We start from the raw sequence: 6,665 nt of genomic DNA, 5'->3' as shown, positions 1-6,665 counted from the left end.
TCCAAGATCCCGTCAAGTGGCAGCCTGATGTCCAGTGTCCAGGCATCTCTCTTAATGTACACTGCTCCTTCTAGTCTGGGCCACAATGAAACCACACATGACAGAGACAACATATCTTCCGGCAGTTACCAAGAGGAACTCTGGAGCTCCATGGAGACAGCTCAGAGTGTCACCCCCAGGGGCTCCTTTTCTGGGGATATGTTTTATGTAGACACCATCACACAAGAAGAAGAAATTGGTGAGGAAGTGAATATCATAGAGGAAAAGGCCATGAATGAGAAAGATACCATCACACAAGAAACAAAAATAACCCAGGAAGAGTCTGACACAGAGGAAGTGACCATAACCCAGGTAGAAGTTATCACAGAGGAAGCAACAATAGCCCAGGAAGTGTCTGTAACAAAGGAGGTGACCATAACCAAGGAAGAAGCCATAACACATGAACCAACCATAATCCAGGAAGAGGACATGGCACTTGAGGTGACCATGACTCTGGCGGAGACGAGGACAAAGGAAGTGACCATGGCCGATGGAGTGAGCATGACTCAGACTGAGTCCATCACAGAGGAAGATATCATTCGGGAAGCAACAATCACAATGGAAGAGACACTGGCCAAGTTAGTGACCCTGACTCAGGAACGCACCATCACACAGGAGGAGGCCATCACCCATGGCCAGCCTGAGGATGCTCTGACTCAGGAACGCACCATCACTCAGGAAGAGGCCATCACCCCTGGTCAGCCTGAGGATGCTCTGACTCGGGAACGCACCATCACAGAGGAGGAGACCATCACCCATGGCCAGCCTGAGGATGCTCTGACTCAGGAACGCACCATCACACAGGAGGAGGCCATCACCCATGGCCAGCCTGAGGATGCTGGCCCAGCTTCCTCGGGAAACAGGAGGCGCTCAGGCTGGAAGAGGGCTAAGAAAATCATGGTCAACTGCCTCAGACACCTGTGCTGCTGCTGCCTGCCACCTGCCAAGAGAAGACAGGACTCCTGCAAGACCCTGGCTCCAAAGACACGGGATCCTGCAGTCACCCACAGATCCAGGTGGGGCAAATATCCTCTCTATTCGTTCTTTTCCTGCTCTCCTTTGTGACAGAGGATGGCTGTGCCCAATTGTGGCATCCTTGTGAACTTAACAACCTGTCCCTACAGAAAGAACAATCCCAGAGGATGCCTTCAAGTGTGACCTCGGGCTTGTTGAGCTACAATTGGACAGCACAGATGCTGATCAGAGTAGGGAGAGCAGGAGATGGGGGCATGGGCAAAGGAAGCAGAGATTCCTTGGAGGACCAGTGGGCTGCTTAGATGATTCAGGGCCATCACAGTAAGTTCTCTGTGTCCAAAGTCACTAAGGTTCTCCTTCCTGTGCCTTTCTACTTCGTAGTTCTGAAGAGGTCCAGCCCCAGCTCCATGGCTTGTGAGCCACGGGTTGGGGACTGGTCTGGCTGAGATGTGGACAGCCCCTACAGAAGCCAGGCCAGATGTCCAGGAGGCAGTGTCCACAGGCTCCTCCTGCAAAGGAAGAACAGCTGTCCACCCCAGCTCAGCTCTCATCAGGTAAAATCCCTGGCAGAAGGGGCAGGCTTTCCATGGTGTCTTGTTCAGAGGGCAGGGCAGAGTTCCTAAGGTGGCTGAGGCTGTCTTGTGGAACAAAAATAGCCCCTTGCCCTCTCCCCTACCTGGGAAAATAAACATCACATACTGCCCTCTGGGTAATGACTGTCCTTTGCTCCCTGTTTCTTTACAGGGAATATGGTCTTTTCCATGGGGTGAGCCTTTTCACCCAGGGACAGCTTGTCCCATCTGCCACAAGAAAGGTGTGATGCCAGCTTGAGAAAGTCCCCTGCAGGCAGCCCTGCAGAATTCTCCAGAGGGCCGCCTCCTCCCAACCACTTGCAAAAACCTCCAAAAATCATCACAGCAAGTTCCAATACCTGAGTCCTCAGACCCTACTCAGAGTAAATCTTGGGAAAATCTCATCCATGGAATGACTCCAAGGGCGGCCGAGTCTTCTCTCTGCCCTATTTCTGCCCTCTGGTTAATCACCAACTGCCTCTCCATGCATGCTTCTTCAAGGCCACGATTCACAGTGGCAACTGGATTCTTCACTCAACACCACTTGCCACAACGTTAGGCAATGATGGATGTCCTGATCATGGTCAACCTGAAACCTTTATGAGGTAGCAGCAACCTCCTCTAGCCCCTGCCTAATGGCAGCCACAGTCTGCTCTCTGCTGGGGACGGTGGCTTCCATAAGATGCTTCCATTTCTCTGTGTCTTTGCAAGTTGCTTGTCCTCCTACCGGTAAGTGGCCTTTTGCACATCCTCTGGGAGAGATTCTGGGAGCCATTATTGTCCATTCTACAATCACATTAGTATGATCTCATCTTGTGTCCTTTTCTCCCTAGATGGTCCCAAGATGTCATGGCACCAGACACAGAAAGTCTGTGTGAGTGATGTCGATGGTCTGTCTGTCCAGCTTGTCCCTAAATTGAACCCAAGAAGAGAAGGATCCTAGAATCATCATTTTGCTGGGACATCATCTGTGTTCCACACCTTGTGGAACACATTTCTCTCTTCTGTGTGACTTGTCCTCTGAGCAACACTAAGCTCATAGGAAGATATATATATTTTTTTTACCTAATCCGAGAAGAAAGGTGTGACTTATTCCACTTTGAGGTGGAAATAGCACCCTATAACCCAACGCTTTCCAAACCACCATCTACTATTCTGGCAAAGGAGATTCCCCAGGATCCTATGCTGGTCTTAGTCACTGTACCAGGCTGAGCTGCTCAAGAGAGCTCAGCAGAACTTCTCAGGAGTTTCTGTCTAGCGGTTTGGAGATCTGGCTTGCCATTCTGTTCAAAGTAATGCAACTACACTGTTCGCCTGCTCCCATCCACTGGAATATGCAGTGAGTCTCCTCCGTCTACCTCCACCCTCCCTTTCTTCTCTGTTTCTGGTCTTTCCCTGACTCCATCTCTGTCTCTCTGTGTGTCTCTGCTTGTACAAGAACAAGTGCCAGGCAGGTGAGCGGCTCTGTCTTAAACTGCATCACCCCCCACAACATATATCACTAAACCCTGAAGAAGTCCATAAACAGCAAAACCAAATGCAGACATAAAACAAAATACAATTGACTGGAATAGATACATGCAACTGAAACCAAGCAAACAAACATGAAACCTTGATCACCCACCTTAATAATAACAGACTCACAGAAGTATGCTAAGGGACACATTCTGTCTACCATCCAAGATAGAAATTGGCTTTCCTTCCCTGACAGTTGTGCTAAGATGTCACATGCACACTAACACTTTATTTTCTGACATTTGGTTCTGTCCACTTTGGTTAACTGGAATAGCATTGCCACAAACTCTTTTCCTTGTTGGTTAGGGTTCACACAGAGCCTTGCCCTGCAATTCAGGATAGACTGAAAGTCTGTGTGTAGATCAAGCTGACTGTATTCGTGCAGTGCTGCTGCCTCAGTCCTCCTCAGGTGTACTTGACACTGTGAGCATTTGTGGTTTAGTCAAGGTTTCATCTGTCCCAGGCAGACTGCTCTGTAAGCAACGATGACCTTGAGTAGGATCCTATTCCTGTCTAACTCCCCAATGCCGAATTTCTGGATCTGAACCACTCTGCCCTGTTAAGTAGGAACTGTCCAGGACAGTGTAGGAAGTTCCAGGCTGAGTGTCACTCCATCTCGCAAAGAACATGCACATTCTGAATATTTGAAATCTGAGATATGGACACAGGAGTCATGAAATCAGGCTGTGGCAGCATCCTTGTGTCATCTTAGGCCTGTGTAAAAGAGAGGCAGGAATAGGTTCATGTTGGCCTAGATCAGTGAGACACCTGATTTGAACTTTAAGGTGGAAGCCCTTGGTAGTGGAGCACCCCTTAAACCCAGGATTCGAGGTGGAGTCAGGCTGATCTCTGTGAGTCTTGTCTACAGCCTGGGCTACAGAGTGAGTTCCTGCACAGCCCGGTGTATACAGAGAATCCTTGTGTGAAGAAATAAACAAAATAATTAAGTTGTAAAAGCACTGGATGAATATTTTGGGTCTATAAGTGTGTGAGACAGACAAGAACACACACACATACACCCCATGTGGTCATGGATGTGTCCTGCACACACACACACACACACACACACACACACACACACACACACACAGCTTATGTACAGTTCTCCAGTCCTGCCTTACCTTTTGTTCCTAAATACTGTCTAGATCCTATCTATACTCATGGTATTTCCTTCTCTTTTCCAAAGCTTGTGACTCTAAAACTAAACAGTGACATAAATATCAGTCCTCTCAAATGAGAAATCCTTTCTTTTTTCTTCTCCTCTTACATAGACACAGGTTTTCTGTATGTAGTACACACTGCTAAGGACTGGCAACCCCCCTACTCTCAGCCAGCTGAGTGTTTGAGCTACAGGTGTGCACCTAATCTTAGTGGGGTTTGTGGTTTTGTTTTTAAATGACGTGTGTAACTGTGGATATCCTTAAAATTTTAATCTTTCTGGTTCCATGTGCCAAATGTAGGGATTCCAGGAATTCTCTACCAAGCCTGGTTTTTTTTTATCCTGGGGACCAAACTCAGGGCTTCCTTCATGATGGGCATGAGGTGTCCCAGCTGAGTCACACCTGTATCTCAGCCTAGTCTGGGATTCGATATGTAGCTGAGGAATACCTGGAGTTCTGGATCATCCCTATGGAATTACAGATCAGCACCACCGACCCTGCATTTTCTCCTTTTTTCTTTAGCTTTTGTTGCAGGACCAGTCTTTCTACTCAGAGTCTTTTGAAGTACCACAAACATGAGTTGTAGCAGGATGCCACTCTTCTTCTAAGCTGGTGAGCTGTGACCTGGATGGGAGGGAGGTAAAGGAGGCTGTCCCCATCCCATGCCATCTTGAGGACACTCGGGTCAGTGTTCAGCACCCCAGGACTGTCACCTGTATAGCCAGGTATCTTTGAAGGCCTGTTCCGAGTAGCAGCCCTCAGATTGGTCTCATCTAACTGTCTATGCAGCTCCGTGGGACAGATGGAAGGACACCAGTGCATGTCCACATGTGCAGCTGATGACCCTAGGAAGATGGAGCCTCACCCCCACAGTTTGAAGGTTTAGTCTCCTCACCCGTGGGGTCTCACTCTCTCACATTTGCCCTTTCTAGACACTTGGTGGATTTTTCTTAAAACTAGATGCCAGAGCCAAGGTTAGGGTGTGTGCCGATAATCCCGGGACTGTGGAGGCTTAGATTGGAGAGTAGCCATAGACTCAAGGCCATCCTGGGTGATATAAGGAACAGTAATCTAGCTTGGTTGCAGTGTGAGATCTCTCTCTTTAAAAACTGAAAGTAAATAGCAGGACTAGTGTCGGTGTGTCCATTGTGCATATACGTTCTTGTTCCTGGGTTCTTGCCCAGCACAAAATCAAACCAGGTGGAGCTTGCCTGGTATTGGGGTTGGAGACAAGTGGATCAGGCAGTCAAGGTATTTTCCAACACAAAGATTGAAGCCAGTGTGGGAGGAATGACACTATTTTAAATAAACAATCCCTAATTTCAAATCTTAATGCCCATATCTAAGAAAACAATGACATGGCATCCCATCACAACCGCATATTCCTTGTGAATCTGAATACCGTTCAAATGGAGAAAGGAAAACAGAGCATCCAGATGCACAGTGAATATTTTGTGTGACTCACATCAGGAATTGGCCTGAGCATTGAGTTCATCCCTTGTGCACTGCACTGAGGAGCTGTTCGGTAAGTATTGATCATGTGGGAGGTGTGTGAAGGGAGGTTTGGAGGCTATGGGGAACCCAGCCTGTGTCAATAAGTAAGAATGCAGCCAGCTCTTGAAGCTGTGAGACTCTCTGATGTTGTGCTGCCCCCTGTGGTCCTTCTCTACCAGCTCCGTGTCATTAGTGCACCTGATTTGCTGCAGTCCCTGCTTCAACTCAGGCCACAACTGGGTTGGTTAGGTGAGTTTGTGATTGGGGTGGAGGGAGGCTTGCCCTGCTAAACCCATCTGACATACTTTTGTTCTTCCTTATTTCTTTCCCCCTTTTCCAGTTGTCATAATAAAGAATCGAACAGCTTTCAAACCTGGGCTACCCAGGCAATGTCCCTGAAAAAATGTCATACATAGAGAGCTGCTTCTACTGGACCTGGTCTCCACAATGAGGATGACTGGGTGGCTGGTCAAGAATGAAATTCACACCAGGGTGAGATTCAGAATCACAAGAGGGCTGGCAACATGTCTGTCTGTCCACTGAGTGATTCGTTCCCTTTTAGATATGAGTACAATTCTCAGCAATCATGGGAAAGAAGCAGCAGGCCTGCTGAGGCTTGCTACCAAGCACTTGGACATAGAGACAAAGGTGCATATCCTTATTGTTTTGTTATTTATTCATTTATTTTTAGACAGGCTTTCGCTGTTTGGCCCTGTCTCTATATCCAGACTGGCATGTCCCCCAATTGTTTCAATCAAAGGCATGCACCACCACCACCACTATTGGCTAGAGGTGCATCCACCTTGCTGACCTGGAGAAAGGCTGTGTTGAAAACACAAGCTGTAACAGCATCTGTGAGTTGACATTTGAGGGAATACATGTGCTACTTTGATCAAAGTTTGAGAATACA

General features: G+C 47.8%; 1 protein-coding gene across 1 annotated transcript in view; it reads left to right on the top strand.

Annotated features, from left to right (window-relative positions):
- The first annotated feature begins 743 nt into the window (after nucleotides 1-743).
- The window catches only part of LOC107977720 (sperm motility kinase), a 31,819-nt gene continuing 25,897 nt past the window's right edge, over nucleotides 744-6,665 (top strand). The window contains exon 1 of the transcript XR_004771155.1: nucleotides 744-1,055. The gene's annotated coding sequence lies outside the window, so the exon portion shown is untranslated. The remainder of the gene's footprint in view (nucleotides 1,056-6,665) is intronic.

The sequence above is a fragment of the Cricetulus griseus genome, chromosome 8 (assembly GCF_003668045.3).
Source record: "Cricetulus griseus strain 17A/GY chromosome 8, alternate assembly CriGri-PICRH-1.0, whole genome shotgun sequence".
Classification (NCBI taxonomy): Eukaryota; Metazoa; Chordata; class Mammalia; order Rodentia; family Cricetidae; genus Cricetulus; species Cricetulus griseus.
Note: the sequence above shows the minus strand (reverse complement) of the source record. Positions and strands in the feature narration are given on the sequence as shown.